This window comes from Taudactylus pleione, unplaced genomic scaffold (assembly GCF_031769625.1).
Source record: "Taudactylus pleione unplaced genomic scaffold, aTauple2 ptg000064l, whole genome shotgun sequence".
In the NCBI taxonomy this organism is placed as follows: domain Eukaryota; kingdom Metazoa; phylum Chordata; class Amphibia; order Anura; family Myobatrachidae; genus Taudactylus; species Taudactylus pleione.
The window spans coordinates 7,911,309-7,931,887 of record NW_028284466.1 but is presented as its reverse complement, the minus strand read 5'-3'; the positions used below and the strand labels follow the sequence as shown (position 1 = coordinate 7,931,887).

Below are 20,579 nucleotides of genomic sequence, written 5' to 3'. Positions count from 1 at the left end.
CTCCAGGAGCCTGGCTGGAACTCACTCATGAGCTCCGCCTTCCGTAGTGGGTGATGGGAGAGACATCATGGCACTATATAAGGGGCACTACTGGGAGCACTGCATGGGGAGACTGCATAGGGGGGACCACTACTGGGGCATTATATAAGTGGGACCATTACTGGGGACACTGTATCAGGGGGCACTGCATAGGGGGTCCACTACTGGGGGAACTGCATAGGGGGGACCACTACTGGCAGCACTGTATAAGGGGCACTACTGGGAGCCCTGCATAAGGGAGACCACTACTGGGGGCACTGTATAAGAGGCACTACCAGGGGCACTGCATACGTGGACATCTACCAGTGGCAGCTTCTCCTGACTTCTCGTGCGGTCAGACATTAGGTGCGGCGGCGGGAGATGCGCTGAGGATTATAGGTGCCCTTGGACTTCCATGTGCCCTTGGACTTCCATGTGCGGCTGTGACTTGGTTACTGAGGTTTCCGTCATGGGCACAGCCATGAAAGTCCGCATCACCTGACTGAACTGTCAGCTGACACTGAACTCCTATGAACTGCTACCTTAGGGTATATAAGTAGGCTCTGGACACCAGGAAATTGCCTGTGCAACGTCGGCACTTCCAGTGTATTCTTGTTGTCATTCCGTTACAGGTTCCTGTTCCTTGCTCTTAAGTGATTTCTATTACCATCTTGGTACCACTCTCCAGAGCATTGAGATTCACACGCCATGTACTCAGTATACATCATCGAGTACAACTACTGAACCACTCTCCGGTGCGTCTGGAGTCGCCCATTGTGTACTCAATACACACTACCGAGTACAACCACTGAACCACTCTCCGGTGCATCTGGATTCGCACGTTGTATTCTCAGCACACACTATTGAGTAAAATTGCTGAACCTCTCTCCAGTGCATCTGGATTCGCACACCGTATACTCAGTACATCTCCATTCTAATTATATCTGAGTCCACCTCCTGTACCAACGATGCTCCAGTATCCACACTCCGTGCAGCCAGCACTCTCCCAGTCAGCTCAATCACCACCCTCCTCCAGTGCCAGCAGAGTGTCCTACTCCTCTGTGGATCTTTCCTCTGCTCTCACATTGTACCACTGCAGGAAACAATTCCCTTTGTGTCTACTCTGTACCTGTGGGTATAGAAACTGTACTCCCAGTGGATCATAGCAGTATACCTTTCTCCATTTCCCACTTGCATCGGATACCTGACCAAAAGACCGCAACCTGCCTGAAACCCATGTCCCGCTTGGAGGGGTCCTTGGTGAACACCTCCAGGCAGATTAGACTCTGCACCCTTGGTCAAGTCTCGTCAATGTCTGATACTTGTGGATGAGGAGAACGTACATCCAGGCCCCTCATCTCCGATTTCTCCCTCGATCCAGGACCACAGCTTTCAGCCCCTCAGTAGGGGATTCCACGGAGTCAGACGTGACAGGCATCAAGGTGAACGGAAGTGTACAGAAATGTCCTGATCCTGAACATGGGATTAAATGGTGTTAGATACCCTAGCCTCTCTGTAAGGTGGACATTAAGCGCCATCATACTCATTGTTATATAAACTTGATGATGGTGTGAAGGATATAATATTTACCAGAGAACGGAAAGAAAAATAGATAAGTATAATTGATCTTATTTTATGTAAAATAATCCTTAGATATAAGAAAAATGACAACAAAGTGACTAGAGGAATCATCAGTTTGAAATTTAATTGAATGAAATTGAATGTACAACATACAGTCATATGTTATAGGAAGCATTCTACAATTCTGTCACATACTTATTCTGTAGCAGAATGTGAAAACTTCCATGTCTAATACAGAAGGGTGACCCTTTTTTACTACATATTAGAGAGCAGAGGGTCTACCAATTGCCATTTTCTATACAAAAGAGGGTTTATTGCTATGTACAGTACTATCCAGAGGAGGGTCTGTTTTATAATAACTGGTATACAGAAGGAGTAGATTTCAGGCACTTCCCTTCTTTAACAAAGTGTACAGGAACTCTGTTGTAGCAGGTTATACATATCACATTTGTATGAAGCTGTGTATTATATGTACAAGGAGGGATAGTGGTAGAAGTTATATTGCACGTGGTCAGAGGGAATGCTGTATTGCTTGTTACATCCTTGCTGGCAAGGACATTGCTGCAAATATCCTTCACGGTGGCAGCAAGTGCATGAATGAAGGTGTTAACCTTTTTGCAGTGCCCTTTTCTAATGAAATAAGGCATGATATCTGTACAGTTGATGGTCGATGAGTTAGCAATATGTTTTTTCTGAAACGTTGGCCAGTCCTGACATGTGGATAGATGGTGGAGACTGAGGAGGATGCCAAGTGTCAGGATAAATGGTGATGGTGAGGACATTCTGGCAGCTGTGATCTAAAAGAAATATGGAGAGGATGTTACAGCCAGACCCTAATCCATTTTGTGCCAGGAGTCTATCTAACACATACAGTAAAGACAGTGAATCCTGACAAATGAGCTATTTTTAAATGCTTTTAGAAATAAATCACTACCATTGCGTTTAGGTGCAACATTTTCCAGTGCAAATTGCATAACTGTGCTGAATCCTTGCTGAGAATAGTAGGGGGTACATTTACGAAAGTGAGAGTTTTTTAGAAGTGGAGATGTTGCCATTACTGTAGCAACCAAATAGATACTACTTAACAGTTAACTTGCACCTTCTAGAAGATAATAGCTAGAATCTGATTGGTTGCTGTGGGCAACATCTCCATTTCTAAAAACTCTCACTTTAGTAAATATACCCCTAGGAGTATGCATATGCACATGCGCAAGATTCTGCCACTTATTTCTGCTCGTGCCAGGGTAGTTGGGATGAGTTAGAACCTAGCAGAGGTAGACTGTGAACAACGACACATATACATTTCTGTAAGCCATATTATGTAGGATGGTCAGTGGCAGGTGCAGATAGTGGGTGATGACGATCGCCAGCATTAGCAAGCCACTTGTGATAGGTTGTTTGTGAATGCTCTGCTGGTGCGTCATTTCTTCAATGCTTGGGCGTATATTGTGAATTTGTGTGCGTGCTTAAGCCAAACTTTTTTCTGCCATACAAGAGATGGGGAATTGTTTCTGTTGTATGACAGAGGTTATACATATGCCTAATAGTGAATGCATTTGTTGTAAATAAAATAAGTGGTTTAAAACATTGGAGTAAGTGCAATGCAAGTGTGTGATGTGTGCCTGGAGAAAAACAAGATCGTATGCCTTTGCCAGATCTCATATTAATAAACTCACATAGGCTTGTATTGAGGCTCCATAGGCTTGTAACTAAATTAAAGCAAAGTGCGCTTATGATTTGGGTGTACAAGCTGCACCACACACTAATTGTTGAACTGGACTATACAGAGATAAACTATTCTACAATCTGTTACTGTGATTGAGTACAAATGGTGCACCTAAATGATAAGACATTCATTGATCAGATTAATAAGAAGACTTTCAGAGTCCAGGAGAAAAATATGTTATTGATACCTCTCATGTTACATATTTTAGGAAATGTTTTATACATACTATATACTGTACAATGTCACATTTGTAGCTTTGTTGATTACAGTATAATTCTGTTTCTGGGTATATGATCTCCAATACATCTGTGCACATACTGTTTTATTCTTATTTTCACAGCTAAATTGGAAATCTATATTTTTACACTAATATAATGCATACTCAGGGCCTGATTCAGCAAGGATAGCAATTGCAAAGCTGCACGCAGGCTAAAGTTATCTGATGTATACACGCAGGCAGCTTTGCAATGCGATCCTTGCAATCATGCAAATGCAGCAGGAGGTGTATGACACCCCCTGCTGCATTTACGATCTCAGCACTGCGACGGAGGTCACAGTGCTGGGATCACCATCACGACCATCAGTGGTCGATGATGGCGATGGTGATGAAGATGATGGCGATGGAGTAAGTCTCAGCTGGCTTGAAAGCCCAGCAGACTTTTGTACGTCCACGCGGTGTCTGCGCTGGCCACTCCCGGAAAATGGGACTGACACGCCCTGTTTCAGGGAACGTCGGCAGCCATCGCACCACCCCTTAAATGCCCTTGCCTGTCAATCAGGCAGAAGCATTCAAGGGCTAGTGTGCATGTTAGCAGAACCCAAACTGCACACTCGCAGAATGGGTCCTGCACATGTGCAGATTCCCTATAACCGGGAATCTGCATTCAGCACTGCAATTATGTGGTACCCCCAAGTTTGTTCCCAAATAGGGGTCCCCCAATTTTTTTATATATAGAGAGATAACGGCCCCATTCATATAGTATAGTGAACGTTGACTGACCCTGCTCTCCCTGAACCCCACTGAGAATGTGCAAACAGGGAGGTAGATAGTGCCCCTTGGTCAGCGATCCATTTAGGAGGGAAAATCCTGCCCCATTGATTGGTAGCCTGGGTGTCCAGGCAGAGATCCCTGTAGGCGGCCTGTTGCTGGGGTCCCCCTGTCCACTCATAGATGCCGAACCGACAGGTAGAAGAATATGAAATAGTTGATAAAATACCCTCCCCAGGGCTGTCAGTGCTGAGTCTGGGAGGATTTGTCTGTGGAGTGCTCAGAGTCTGGTCATACAATAGGGGAGAGTATTCCCCTATGTTACCCTGGATTACAAAAATTGCACCTGGTGCTGTCTGTAAGGAGTTGCTGTGGAGTGTCCCTGGATCTGTACAAATAGGGGTGCAGTAAAACCTCTCATTTATCCTGGATTACAAATACTGCACCTGGTACTGTCTGTAAGGAGTTTCAGTGGAGTGCCCTTGGAGCTATAAAAATAAGGATGTTATAACTCTTTTGTTTGCCCTGGATTACAATTACCAGACTTCACATTAACCCGGAAGGCTACCTATCCAATCTGCCAGGAGAGGTGCTCTGATGCTGGATGTGAGTCCCTGGAGGAAGCTTGCCTTGGGACTTGCATAGAGGACCCTGCTTTGGAAGAAGCCCCCTCTGAATAAAGGACTGCCTTCCTAAGTGTCTGTTATCAGGAAGTGCTGCATGTGGAAGTCTACACATTCTGGGAGAGAAGAGGAGCTGCCTGGGATGGAGGTCTCATCGCTCCATTGTCGCGGATGAAGCCCCAGCTGAGGATAAGGTCCCGCCAGTGACGAAAACCCTGCTGGCATCCGCACGGGCAGAAGAAAAGACAGCCCCAGAGGAAGAGTGCTTCAGGACCCCTCCTGCTGCTGTGTTTGTTTGCCTGCCGGACAGAGCTCCTGTGGAAAGGGATTTTGCAACTGTTGCCCCTTGTAAAATACCTGCCGGAGGTCTGCAGCTGGGAACTCCTGTGTGGTGCCTAGCATCCCGGAGTTTCCCTGGACATTGTGGGGGGCTGAACAGCCACAGCCAGGGGTAAGAACACCACACCTCCTTCTGCTAATCTCTTGCCTTCTTTCTTCCCCTGAGTGCAGCTCTTGCCTTTAGATAGTATCACCCAGCCAGGTCACCCCCTCACCCTCTTCCCTTAGTGCCTTCTAGTGTGTCCCCAGCACTTTTAGTGGGTCCCTTCTCCCCTCCTAGGAGCTGCAGTTTTGCCCAGTATTTACTCTCAGGCCCACCAGGGGGTTTCCTTTGTTTTTAGCACATAATTGCCCCATCTCCCCCTTCATAGTGCCTTATATTAGGTAAACTGTGTGTGTAATGTTTAAATAGTGGGGAAGTAAAAGTTAGTTTACCTCTTCTGTCCCCCCAAGAATTGTATTGGTGGTTAATTCTCTCCTGTGAACCTCTGGCTAATGTCCAGGAGGGGACATGATTTATGGGTGTTGGCTCATGTCTGATGCCACCGTGGGTGATGTATAATACTGTATGTCCTATGTTTATCTTTAAACAAAATGTAATGGAATGTGTGTGATATGTATTTGGCTCTGTTTACTGTTTGACTTGTGTGTTAGCTAAAGTGGTTGATAGAGGCCCTCCATGGCCCTTTATCTGTTATAACACTGGCTCATGTCTGATGCCTCCGTGGGTGATGTATAATATGTCCTATGTTTATCTTTAAACAAAATGTAATGCTATGTGTGTGATATGTATTTGGCTCTGTTTACTGTTTTACTCGTGTGTTAGCTAAAGTGGTTGATAGTGGCCCTCCATGGCCCTTTATCTGTTATAACACTCTGTAAAGCTGTTCACTGCTCGCTATGTTATTATTGTCAATGCTGATTAATATTTTGCTTGCATGAAATGTTTGAATATTTACTGGTACAGGTGCTAATGTAAATTGTCTCTTATACACTGTTTGGCCCGGTATCCATTTCAAAGTCCATTCATGCTGATGTAATGTATATTACTTGTTTATTTAGCCATGTGTAACCCCGGCTGGCAATTCTAGTGATAGTAATGGGTAGCATAGGCATTTGGGAAGACAGTTGTCCCTATTTTCTTCAAGGCTCAAAGACTGTTTAAATTGATGCAAGTTGCCGGTCAACTACTGCTATCAGCATAGCCTCAGTGTTGTCCTTATTTTCACAAGGCTCAAAGACTGTGTTACATTATTGCTAGTTGCCGGTGAACTACTGCTATCAGCATAGCCTCAGTGTTGTCCTTATTTTCTCAAGGCTCAAAGAATGTTTAAATTGATGCAAGTTGCCGGTGAACTACTGCTATCAGCATAGCCTCAGTGTTGTCCTTACTTTCTTCAAGGCTCAAAGACTGTGTTACATTATTGCAAGTTGCCGGTGAACTACTGCTATAAGCATAGCCTCAGCGTTGTCCTTATTTTCTCAAGGCTCAAAGACTGTGTTACATTATTGCAAGTTGCCGGTGAACTACTGCTATCAGCGTAGCCTCAGTGTTGTCCCTATTTTCTTCAAGGCTCAAAGAATGTTAAATTAATGCAAGTTGCCGGTGAACTACTGCTATCAGCATAGCCTCAGTGTTGTCCTTATTTTCTTCAAGGCTCAAAGGCTGTGTTACATTATTGCAAGTTGCCAGGTGAACTACTGCTATCAGCATAGCCTCAGTGTTGTCCTTATTTCCTCAAGGCTCAAAGACTGTGTTTCACTATTGCGAGTTGCCGGTGAACTACTGCTATCAGCGTAGCCTCAGTGTTGTCCCTATTATCTTCAAGGCTCAAAGACTGTGTTATATTATTGCGAGTTGCCGGTGAACTACTGCTATCAGCATAGCCTCAGTGTTGTCCTTATTTTCTCAAGGCTCAAAGAATGTTTAAATTGATGCAAGTTGCCGGTGAACTACTGCTATCAGCATAGCCTCAGCGTTGTCCTTACTTTCTTCAAGGCTCAAAGACTGTGTTACATTATTGCAAGTTGCCGGTGAACTACTGCTATCAGCATAGCCTCAGCGTTGTCCTTATTTTCTCAAGGCTCAAAGACTGTGTTACATTATTGCAAGTTGCCAGGTGCACTACTGCTATCAGCGTAGCCTCAGTGTTGTCCCTATTTTCTTCAAGGCTCAAAGAATGTTAAATTAATGCAAGTTGCCGGTGAACTACTGGTATCAGCATAGCCTCAGTGTTGTCCTTATTTTCTTCAAGGCTCAAAGGCTGTGTTACATTATTGCAAGTTGCCAGGTGAACTACTGCTATCAGCATAGCCTCAGTGTTGTCCTTATTTCCTCAAGGCTCAAAGACTGTGTTACACTATTGCGAGTTGCCGGTGAACTACTGCTATCAGCTTAGCCTCAGTGTTGTCCCTATTATCTTCAAGGCTCAAAGACTGTGTTACATTATTGCGAGTTGCCGGTGAACTGCTGCTATCAGCATAGCCTCAGTGTTGTCCTTATTTTCTCAAAGCTCAAAGACTGTGTAAATTTATGCAAATTGCCAGTGAACTATTGCTATCAGCATAGCCTCAGTGTTGTCCTTATTTTCTCAAGGCTCAAAGACTGTGCTACATTATTGCGAGTTGCCGGTGAACTACTGCTATCAGCGTAGCCTCAGTGTTGTCCCTATTTTCTTCAAGGCTCAAAGACTGTTTAAATTACTGCAAGTTGCCGGTGAACTACTGCTATCAGCATAGCCTCAGTGTTGTCCTTATTTTCTTCAAGGCTCAAAGGCTGTGTTACATTATTGCAAGTTGTCGGTGAACTACTGCTATCAGCATAGCCTCAGTGTTGTCCTTATTTTCTCAAGACTCAAAGACTGTGTTACACTATTGCGAGTTGCCGGTGAACTACTGCTATCAGCGTAGCCTCAGTGTTGTCCTTATTTTCTTCAAGGCTCAAAGACTGTTTAAATTACTGCAAGTTGCCGGTGAACTACTGCTATCAGCACAGACTGTATTTCAAAGCTATAGGCTGTTGGCACACTGCTGATACAAGCCTAACCTGCATATGTTTTCCCTCGTTTTTCTTAGCAAAAGGGAAGCGTTAACACAGACTGTACTTCAAAGCTATAGACTGCTGGCGCACTACTGATACAAGCCTAAACTGCATGTGTTTTCCCATGTTTTTCTCAGCAAAAGGAAGCGTAGCACAGACTGTATTTCACAGCTACAGGCTGCCGGTGCACTATTGATACAAGGCTAACCTACATGTGTTTTTCCCACATTATCCTCAGCAAAAGGAAGTGTAGCACAGACTTTTAAAGCTTTAAGCTGCCGGTGCATTATTGATACAAACTCAACCAGCAGGTTTAGGTAAAGTAAAGTTCTTCAGAAATTGTGGTTCTTGTAGTTTACACTTGCCTGCCAGCTGGGGTCACCGGTAGAAGACGGGGAGGTAATAAATATCTTGACATTGAAAAGAGTGATTCATGTCGCCTAACCTGTGAATGGTAAACGTTTCCTGTGTTAATTGTTAATCTTTGATTGGTTACAATAAAATTGCGCTGCACCTTCCCTCCTGACTGGTCATTGTGTCTGCAAAAGGGGAATATCAGGCATGCCTCTCTGTCACGGTGTGTCCTATCTTAGCTACGGGGAAATCGGCCACCGAAGCATTCCGAACACACCTGAACCTGGTGATAGTGGTGCACCAGTCGGTACATCACACTTGGGTGCACTGCTAAATTAGCTCCTCAGTCGGTTTACTATATTACATAAATTGACAAGGTCAGAAAAACTGTAACCTCTCTTTCCATTTTATTCTTCTCAGCATGGGGGAGATGTATCAAACCTTTGAGAGAGATAAAGTGGAGAAGTTGCCCATTGCAACCAAATTTGCTATGGGCAAATAATTAGAATCTAATAATAATTAGCTTCTACTTATTATTTGTCTTACCTGACCTAAATGAGTAAATTCGCTAATCAGACCTGATTAGGATGATGAGAGCCCATAATTAAAATACACCTCTTGCTCATTCAGACCAATCACAGCAGAGTTACTGGGAAGAAGTCAATAACATCACAACTGTGACCATGGGGGAGATTTATCAAACCTTGGAGATAGAAGAAAATTGGTTGGTACTTTATCAAACTCATTTTTCAAACACAGCCTGTAAAATGACAGCTAGGAGCTGATTGTTTGGTACTTTATCTCTCACCAAGGTTTGATACATCTTCCCGAAAAGCACCATGTAACCAATTCCCTGCTTCTATGGGGTAAATTTACTAAGGGTCAATTTCAATCAATTTTAATTTATTTCAAATTGAACTAAACTTATCTAAATTGATGTTGTGTTTCTGGGGCTAAATCACACATTTGCTATCACTTAAAAAACTACATAACAATTGTCTGTTAGTAAATGTGTGCTTTAGCCCCAGAAACACAAAATCGATTAAATTTATAGTAAATTTACCCCTATTATACCCCTTTTCCACCTAAATTCCGGGTCTGACCCGGAGTTGGAACAAAGTTCCTATCCGGATCAGACCCGGAATTTTGCCGGCGCCGACTTGGGATATTCCAGAGTCAGCGCCGCTCACACCGCAGTCGGGTATGCATAGACCCGGCTTTTGCAGAGTGAAAGTGGTCGCTTGGAGATGACGTCATCTCCAAGCGCCACTGAAGCTGGACCAATCAGCCGGCTAGCAGCGCACTCCAGGTCATCGTGACCCGTCTGCGCCATTTTCTCACTCGGCTGTGGACAGTGAAGAGGGAGGGTGGGAGTTAGGGCTGGCTGGGCTGTGTAGTGTAGTGTAGTGCAGTGTAGTGTTGTGCTGTGCTGTGCTGCGCTGTGCTGCTGTTGTCCATAGGGGCTGTGTCCAATCCAAAGTCCTGTGCAGTGTCCCAGTCATAAAGGGGTGCTGTAGTGTCGTCCATGGGGTGCTCTGTCCATCAGGGGTGCTCCCCCCAAGTGCAAAAAAAAAAATGTTTCTGTGTTTGTGAATTGTGTGCACAGTAGCAGCACGTGCATCAACAAAGTAGTGCCAAGCGTGCGCCTGTGTCATAAGTAAAGGGCCGGCTGGCTTGACCATTAAAGGGTGCTGTAACCCCCAAAGTGCACTCTAAACAAAATAAAAAATATTTTCTGTGTTTGTGAATTGTGTGCACTGTGGCTGCACGTGCATCAACAAAGGAGCATCGCCAAGTGTGCGCCTGTGTCCCATAAATAAAGGGCAGGCTGGCTTGTCTGTTAAAGGGTGCTGTAACCCCCAAAGTACACTCCAAACAAAATAAAAAAATATTTTCTGTGTTTGTGAATTGTGTGCACTGTGGCTGCACGTGCATCAACAAAGGAGCAGCGCCAAGCATGCGCCTGTGTCCCATTAGTAAAGGGCCGGCTGGCTTGTCCGTTAAAGGGTGCTGTAACGCCCAAAGTACACTCCAAACAAAATAAAAAAATATTTTCTGTGTTTGTGAATTGTGTGCACTGCGGCTGCACGTGCATCAACAAAGGAGCAGCGCCAAGCGTGCGCCTGTGTCATAAGTAAAGGGCCGGCTGGCTTTTCCGTTAAAGGGTGCTGTAAACCCAAAAGTACACTCCAAACAAAATAAAAAAATATTTTCTGTGTTTGTGAATTGAGTGCACTGTGGCTGCACGTGCATCAACAAAGGAGCAGCGCCAAGCGTGCGCCTGTGTCCCATAAGTAAAGAGCCGGCTGGCTCATTTCTTAAAGGGTGGTGTAACCCACAAAGTGCACTAGTCTCCAGCAAAAATAAAAAAATATTTTCTGTGTTTGTGTGCGCCTTAGCCGCACGTATATATCAAATCAATATAACATAAATGGAGGACCAAACTTTCTCCAATAAAAATAAAATAGGGAAAGATCAAGAACCACTTCCTCCTAGTGCTAAAGCTGCTGCCACTAGTCATGACATAGACGATAACATGCCATCAACGTCGTCTGCCAAGGCCGATGCCCAATGTCATAGTAGAGGGCACATACGATCCCAAATGACAAAGTTCAGGAAAATTACCTTAAAAAAAACATTTAAATCATCTGAAAAGAAACATAAACTTGCCAATATGCCATTTATGACACGGAGTGGCAAAGAACGGCTAAGGTCTTTCCCTATGTTCATGACTAGTAGTTCAGCTTCACATGACGATGGAAGCCATCATCCCGCTAAAAAAATCAAACGAGTTAAGCAGGCAAAAGCACAGTGAAGAACTGTGCGTTTTAAGAAGATATCACAAATCCCCAAGGAGAGTCCAAGTGTGGTGGTGGTTGCGATGAATGACCTTCCCAGCACTGGACGGGAATGGTGGCTCTTTCCACCATTTGCACGCCCCCTGCAAGTGCTGAAAGGAGCACCCACAGTCCACTTGCTGATATGCAAATTGAAGATGTCACTGTTAAAGTACAACAGGATGAGGATACTGGTGTAGCTGGCGCTGAGGAGGAAGTTGGCGAGGAGGATTCTGATGGTGATGTGGTTTGTTTAAATCAGGCTCCGGGGGAGACAGTTGTTGTCCGTGGGATGAAAAAGTCCATCACGGTAATGCCTGGGCAGAAGACCAAACATTCCACCTCTTTGGTCTGGCAATATTTCTATCCAAATCCGGACAATAACTGTCTTGCCATATGTAAAGGTGAAATAAGTAGGGGTAGGGACGTTAACCACCTAGGAACATCCTCCCTTATACGTCACCTGCAGCGCGTTCATAAAAAGTTACTGTCAAGTTCAGAAACTTTGGCTAAGACCATAAGCAGTCCAGGAACACCTAAATCCCTTTGTTCTGTTGTATCCAAGCATCTGCAAACCACACGTCAACTCCCTCCTCGTCAATTTCCTCCTTAGTCAGGATCGGAAGTAGTCCTGCAGGCCATGTCACTGGCATAACTGACTCTCCTATCGGGGATTCCTCCAGAGGATCCTGCATTGCTACGCCTACTGCTGCCACTGCTGCTGTTACTGCTGGGAGTCATTCATCATCCCAGAGAGGAAGTAGGAACACCACTACTTTTACTAAACAATTGACCCTCCAACAGTCCTTAGCGAGGAGGATGAAGTACGACAGCAGTCATCCTGAAGCAAAACGTATAAATGAGGCCTTGACAGCTATGTTGGTGTTAGACGTGCGTCCAGTATCCGCCATTCGTGCAGTGGGATTTAGACAATTGATGGAGGTAGTGTGTCCCTGTTTCCAAATCCCATCTAGATTCCACTTCACTAGGCAGGCGATACCGAGACTGTACAGAAAAGTCAGAAAATGTGTCCTCAGTGTCCTGAAAAATGCCGTTGTACCCAATGTCCACTTAACCATGGACATGTGGACAAGTGGAACAGGGCAGACTAAGGACTATATGACTGTGACAGCCCACTGGGTAGATGTATCACCTTATGCAGCAACAATAGCAGCGTCACCGGTAGCAGCATCTCAGAAACGCCAGCTCGTTCCAAGGCAGCCTACGCTGTGTATCACCGGTTTCAGTAAGAGGCACACCGCCGACAACCTCTTAGAGAAACTAAGGGAAATCATCGCCCAGTGGCTTACCTCACTTAGACTCTCCTGGGGATTTGTGATATCTGACAGTGCCACCAATATTGTGCGGCATTACATCTTGGCAAATTCCAGCATTTCCCATGTTTTCCTCACACAATAAATTTGGTGGTGCAGAATTTTCTGCAAAGCGACAGGGGCGTGCAGGAGACGCTTTGGGTGGCCCGAAAAATTTCTGCCCACTTTCGCCATTCAGCGACTGCGTGCTGAAGACTGGAGTGCCAGCAAACACTCTTGAACCTGCCCCGCCATCACCTGAAGCAAGAGGTTGTGACGTGGTGGAACTCAACCCTCTATATGCTTCAGAGGATGGAGGAGCAGCAAAAGGCCATTCAAGCCTATACATCCACCTATGACATAGGCAAAGGAGGGGTTATGCACCTGACTCAAGCACAGTGGAGAATGATTTCCGTGTTGTGCAAGGCTCTCCAGCCCTTCGAACTTGCCACATGTGAAGTCAGTTCAGACACTGCCAGCTTGAGTCAGGTCATTCCCCTCATCAGGCTTTTGCAGAAGCAGCTGGAGAAAGTGAAAGAGGAGCTAAGATGGAGCGATTCCGCTCGGCATGTGGGACTTGTGGATGAACCCCTTCATTCGCTTTGCCAGGATTCAAGTGTGGTCAATCTGTAAAAATCAGACCACTACATTTTGGCCACCGTGCTCGATCCTAGGTTTAAAGCCTATGTGGTGTCTCTCTTTCTGGCTGACACAAGCCTGCAGAGGTGCAAAGACCTGCTGGTGAAAACACTGTCAGCTGAAGCGGAACGTGACACGTCAACAGCTCCGTCTTCATTTTCTCCAGCAACTGGGGCTGCCAGGAAAAAACTTAGGTATCCTAAACAACCCGCTGGCGGTGATGCAGGGCAGGCAGGACCAAGTTTGGACATCTGGTCCGGACTGAAGGACCTGGCAACAATTTCTGACATGTCTACTGTCACTGCATATGATACTGTCACAATTGACAGAATGGTGGAGGATTACATCGGTGACAGCATCCAAGTAGGCATGTCAGACAGTCCGTATCTGTACTGGCAGGAAAAAGAGGCAATTTGGAGGCCCCTGTACAAACTGGCTCTATTTTACCTGAGTTGCCCCCCCTCCAGTGTGTACTCCGAAAGAGTGTTTAGTGCAGCCGGGAACCTTGTCAGCAAAAGACGTAGGAGGTTGCTTCCACAAAATGTGGAGAAGATAATGTTCATAAAAATGAATTATCAACTCTTCCAGGGAGACAGGCTCCAGAACGTACAGAGGGACTTGTGGTGATTGATTCCAGCGAGGACGAATTAATACTTTGGGAGGATGAGGATGTACACAACACTGAAGAGGGTGAGGAATCGGTGGATGAGGAGGATGAGGACGACATCTTGCCTCCGTAGAGCCAGTTTGTGCAGGGACAGATTAATTGCCAGCTTGTTTTGTGGGGGCCCAAACAAACCAATCATTTCAGCCACAGTCGTGTGGCAGACCCTGGCGCTGAAATGATTGGTTTGTTAAAGTGTGCATGTCCTGTTTATACAACATTAGGGTGGGTGGGAGGGCCCAAGGACAATTCCATCTTGCACCTCATTTTTTCTTTGCAGTATGTACTGTTTGGGGCCTAGGTTTTCAAACTGCCATCCTGTCTGCCACTGCAGTGTCACTCCTAGATGGACCACGTGTTTGTGCCGCCCACTCGTGTCGCTTAGCATAGTCATCCAGCTACCTCGGTGCAACCTTTTGGACATAAAAACACTATTGTGAGGTGTGAGGTGTTCAGAATAGACTGGAAATGAGTGGAAATTAAGGTTATTGAGGTTAATAATAGCATAGGAGCAGAAAAGCCCACAAATTCTGTGATTTTAGCTGTTTTTATGCTTTTTTTTAAAAAAAATACAGATCCAAAACACAAAACCCAGAACCCAAAACACGGAAGGGTGGTTTTGGCAAAACCAATCCAGATCCAAAACACGAAGAAAGATCCAGATCCAAAACACAAAACACGAAAAGTGGCCGATGCACACCCCTAATATATATACACACATATATACATATATATGTATATATATATATATATATATATATATACACTCAATTTATTTATGCCCAATCTCACACTATGCATCACTTTCTGCTTTCTACACATTCTGGTGTTTATCACCACCAGTAAGTATCGCTGGTAGATGTGTAATAAGCATTGACCGATTATTGATTGATTTTTAATTGTATTTTCACACAACACCTGCACAAATTTTCTTCTTGCCATTTACCTGATACAAATATGGATTGAGGCATATGGGCAAACATCCACATTTTTCTATGTGCAACAACGCAAGTGCAACTGTATATTTTGACTTATTTTCTTTCACATTTTACGCTCTCACTACAACACACTGACCTCTGCAAAACGCAATTATTTTCTGATCTTGTCTAGTGTTACTAGATATCTAGGTGTAAAAATACAAAGCCAATTCTATTCATTGTGCTACTTACCTTATGTTGTCCTGTATCCAGAGACACTGTGACACCAAATCTGTAATGTAAGATGTACATAACTTAAAAAATTAAAAAGAGGTTCTCATATACTGGAGAAACAGGTTAGTTTTCTCACCAACCAGCTGCAACAATAATGTGTCTACAGGAAGTTACACATTGTCTGTCCCTCAAACCCTCTCACCTGTGGAATAAGCGCACTTCTATTGAACGGTGATCACAGTAACTAAACTCTTTGTTTTTCTAATCACTGGATTTATACAGAGTAGTGGTACAAAAATACACAACTCGGAACTCGAGTTATCTTCGCAGTATGTACACAGTGCACTGTGTATGAAGAAGTGAGATTAGTTCTTCTGCTTTTTTTACACATTTTTCCTTAGTCATATAACCAGGGATGAATGATGAACTTAGAAACATTTTCAAACCATGTTATTGTACTCTAGAAACTAAAGGCCATATTTATTGAGGTTCAAAACTGCTAGAAATATTTTAAGAATCAGGTTTATTTAATTCTAAATGCAGGAGATATCAGTGTTATATGTTGTCTTAGGCAACCTAACTCTGCTTGGCCCCATTGGCTAACATCATCTTCATGTGTTGCTTGCTGCTCTATCGATCATAGGCTCTAAGGTCCTCCTATGGTACTTCCCTGGCATCCTCCATGCGCCTCTCTGCTATTGTAGATTTATTATGTGCATATGTAGACTGATGGCCATTCACGTGCAGTTGTGTAGTAAACAAAGTAAAGTGATGGGTGCTGAAGCTACAGTTAATCTATTTTCTCCCCTCAAGGCCTATTCAAGACCACAATTTATATTAGATAAAGATCCGAGCTACATAGGATTTGGTGCCATCTTGTTGCATGTACACTATGAACATTAAAAGATGAACAAAAAACACAGCATGGATGCTAATATATATATTAGGGGTGAGCGGGTTCGGATTTATATACCGTATATCGGCCCACCCGAACCAAGGCCGATCCCAGTCAGGCTCGACTTTTCCCGCCTGACTCAGATCTGAAATCGAGGCAAAACATCATCATCCCGCCTTATAGGTCTCGCAGGTTTTGGATCCTATATAAGGTACCCGCGTCGGCGCCATTTTCTCACTCGGCTGTGGACAGTGAAGAGGGAGGGTGGGAGTTAGGGCTGGCTGGGCTGTGTAGTGTAGTGCAGTGTAGTGTTGTGCTGTGCTGTGCAGCGCTGTGCTGCTGTTGATCAAAGGGGCTGTGTCCACTCCTCCAAAGTCCATAGGGGCTGGCTGGACTGTGTTGTGCAGTCAGTTGTCCATAGGGGCTGTGTCCACTCCAAAGTCCTGTGCAGTGTTCCAGTCGTAAAGGGGTGCTGTAGTGTTGTCCAGGGGGTGCTCTGTCCATCAGGGGTGCTCCCCTCAAGTGCAAAAAAATATATATTTTTTCTGTGTTTGTGAATTGTGTGCACTGTAGCTGCACGTGCATCAACAAAGTAGTGCCAAGCGTGTGCCTGTGTCATAAGTAAAAGGCCGGCTGGCTTGTCCGTTAAAGGGTACTGTAATGCCCAAAGTACACTCCAAACAAAAAAAATATATATTTTCTGTGTTTGTGAATTGTGTGCACTGTAGCTGCACGTGCACCAACAAAGTAGTGCCAAGCGTGCGCCTGTGTCATAAGTAAAGGGCCGGCTGGCTTGACCGTTAAAGGGTACTATAACCCCCAAAGAGCACTCCAAACAAAATAAAAAATATTTTCTGTGTTTGTGAATTGTGCGCACTGTGGCTGAACGTGCATCAACAAAGGAGCAGCGCCAAGCGTGCGCCTGTGTCCCATTAGTAAAGGGCCGGCTGGCTTGTCCGTTAAAGAGTGCTGTAACCCCCAAAGTACACTCCAAACAAAATAAAAAATAATTTTCTGTGTTTGTGAATTGTGTGCACTGTGGCTGCGCGTGCATCAACAAAGGAGCAGCGCCAAACGTGCGCCTGTGTCCCATAGGTAAAGGGCCGGCTGGCTCATTTCTTAAAGGGTGGTGTAACCCACAAAGTGCACTAGTCTCCAACAAAAATAAAAAAATATTTTCTGTTTTTGTGTGCGCCTTAGCCGCACGTATATATCAATATAACATAAATGGAGGACCAAACTTTTTCCGATAAAAATAAAATAGGGAAAGATCAAGAACCATTTCCTCATAGTGCTGTTGCTGCTTCTGGGAGTTGTTCATCATCCCAGAGAGGAAGTAGGAATACCACTACTTTTACTAAACAATTGACCCTCCAACAGTCCTTAGTGAGGAGGATGAAGTACGACAGCAGTCATCCTGAAGCAAAACGTATAACTGAGGCCTTGACTGCAATGTTGGTGTTAGATGTGCGTCCGGTATCCGACATCAGTGCAGTGGGATTTAGACAATTGATGGAGGTAGTGTGTCCCCGGTTCCAAATCCCATCTAGATTCCACCTGCATCCTCAAAACAGCAGCGACAAGCATGCGTCTGCCTGTTAAAGGGTGGTGTAACCCCCAAAGTGCGCTCCACAAAAAATAAAAAATTCTTTTTTTTTCTGTCTTTGTGAAATGTGTGGACTGTAGCTGCATGTGCATCAACAAAGGAGCAGTGCCAAGCATGCGCCTGTGTCCCATAAGTCTATTGAAGGGTGGTGTAACCCCCAAAGTGCTCCAAAAAATAAAAAACATTTTTTTTTCTGTGTTTGTGACTTGTGTGCGATGTAGCCACAAGTGCATAAACACAGTAGCAGTGCAATGCGTGCGCCTGTCTCATAAGTCAAGGGCCGGTTTGGACATCTGGTCCAAACTGAAGGACGTGCCAACAATTTCTGACAAGTCTACTGTCACTGCATATGTTACTGTCCTCAAAGCAGCAGCGACAAGTGTGCGTCTGTCTGTTAAAGGGTGGTGTAACCCTCAAAGTGCGCTCAACAAACAATAAAAAGATTCTTTTTTTTTAACTGTCTTTGTGAATTGTGTGGGCTGTAGCCGCACCTGCATCCTCAAAGCAGCAGCGACAAGCGTGCGTCTGTCTGTTAAAGGGTGGTGTAACCCCCAAAGTGCGCTCCAACCAAAATAAAATAATCTTTTTTTCTGTGTTCGTGTGTGAAATGTATGCACAGTAGCCGCACCGGCATCCTCAAAACAGCAGCGACAAGCTTGCATCTGTCTGTTAAAAGGTGGTGTAACCCTCAAATTGCACTCCACAAAAAAGAAAAAAGAAAAATTTTTCTGTCTTTGTGAATTGTGTGGGCTGCAGCCGCACCTGCATCCTCAAAGTAGCAGCGACAAGCGTGCATCTGTCTGTTAAAGGATTACATCGGTGACAGCATCCAAGTAGGCATGTCAGACAGTCCGTACATGTACTGGCAGGAAAAAGAGGCAATTTGCAGGCCCCTGTACAAACTGGCTCTATTTTACCTGAGTTGCCCCCCTCCAGTGTGTACTCCGAAAGAGTGTTTAGTGCAGCCGGGAACCTTGTCAGCAAAAGACGTAGGAGGTTGCTTCCACAAAATGTGGAGAAGATGATGTTCATAAAAATGAATTATCAACTCTTCCAGGGAGACCAGCCTCCAGAACGTACAGAGGGACCTGTGGTTGCGGATTCCAGTGGGGATGAATTAATACTCTGTGAGGATGAGGATGTACACAACACTGAAGAGGGTGAGGAATCGGTGGATGAGGAGGATGAGGACGACATCTTGCCTCCGTAGAGCCAGTTTGTGCAGGGACAGATTAATTGCCAGCTTGTTTTGTGGGGGCCCAAACGAACCAATCATTTCAGCCACAGTCGTGTGGCAGACCCTGGCGCTGAAATGATTGGTTTGTTAAAGTGTGCATGTCCTGTTTATACAACATAAGGGTGGGTGGGAGGGCCCAAGGACAATTCCATCTTCCACCTCTTTTTTTTCTTTGCATTATGTACTGTTTGGGGCCTAGCTTTTCAAACTGCCATCCTGTCTGCCACTGCAGTGTCACTCCTAGATGGACCACGTGTTTGTGCCGCCCACTCGTGTCGCTTAGCATAGTCATCCAGCTACCTCGGTGCAACCTTTTGGACATAAAAACACTATTGTGAGGTGTGAGGTGTTCAGAATAGACTGGAAATGAGTGGAAATTAAGGTTATTGAGGTTAATAATAGCATAGGAGCAGAAAAACCCACAAATTCTGTGATTTTAGCTGTTTTTATGCTTTTTTTAAAAAAAAATACAGATCCAAAACACAAAACCCAGAACACAAAACACGGAAGGGTGGTTTTGGCAAAACCAATCCAGATCCAAAACACGAAGAAAGATCCAGATCCAAAACACAAAACACGAAAAGTGGCCGGTGCACACCCCTAATATATATACTTACACACATATATACATATATATATATATATATATATATATATATACACTCAATTTATTTATACCCAATCTCACACTATGCATCACTTTCTGCTTTATACACATTCTGGTGTTTATCACCACCAGTAAGTATCGCTGGTAGTTGTGTAATAAGCATTGACCGATTATTGATTGATTTTTAATTGTATTTTCACACAACACCTGCACAAATTTTCTTCTTGCCATTTACCTGATACAAATATGGATTGAGGCATATGGGTAAGCATCCACATTTTTCTATGTGCAACAACGCAAGTGCAACTGTATATTTTGACTTATTTTCTTTCACATTTTACGCTCTCACTACAACACACTGACCTCTGCAAAACGCAATTATTTTCTGATCTTGTCTAGTGTTACTAGATATCTAGGTGTAAAAATACAAAGCCAATTCTATTCATTGTGCTACTTACCTTATGTTGTCCTGTATCCAGAGACACTGTGACACCAAATCTGTAATGTAAGATGTACATAACTTAAAAAATTAAAAAGAGGTTCTCATATACTGGAGAAATAGGTTAGTTTTCTCACCAACCAGCTGCAACAATAATGTGTCTACCAGTTACACATTGTCTGTCCCTCAAACCCTCTCACCTGTGGAATAAGCGCACTTCTTTTGAACGGTGATCACAGTAACTAAACTCTTTGTTTTTCTAATCACTGGATTTATATAGAGTAGTGGTACAAAAATACACAACTCGGAACTCGAGTTATCTTCGCAGTATGTACACAGTGCACTGTGTATGAAGAAGTGAGATTAGTTCTTCTGCTTTTTTTTACTCATTTCTCCTTAGTCATATAACCAGGGATGAATGATGAACTTAGAAACATTTTCAAACCAGGTTATTGTACTCTAGAAACTAAAGGCCATATTTATTGAGGTTCAAAACTGCTAGAAATATTTTAAGAATCAGGT

The 20,579-nt window shown here is 44.2% G+C and overlaps 1 pseudogene across 2 annotated transcripts; it reads right to left on the bottom strand.

The window, feature by feature from the left end:
- Positions 1–1,826: 1,826 nt before the first annotated feature.
- LOC148534777 (sialic acid-binding lectin pseudogene) lies at positions 1,827–20,287 on the bottom strand (annotated as a pseudogene). 2 transcript variants are annotated; one of them, XR_015876894.1, is made up of 4 exons: positions 20,258–20,287; positions 20,077–20,116; positions 15,292–15,331; positions 1,827–2,396 (listed from the first exon to the last, which is right to left on the bottom strand). The product of XR_015876894.1 is annotated as a sialic acid-binding lectin pseudogene, transcript variant X1 (transcript). The 2 variants fall into 2 exon arrangements; XR_015876896.1 differs by lacking the exons at positions 20,077–20,116; positions 20,258–20,287 and adding an exon at positions 15,476–15,530.
- Positions 20,288–20,579: the final 292 nt, after the last annotated feature.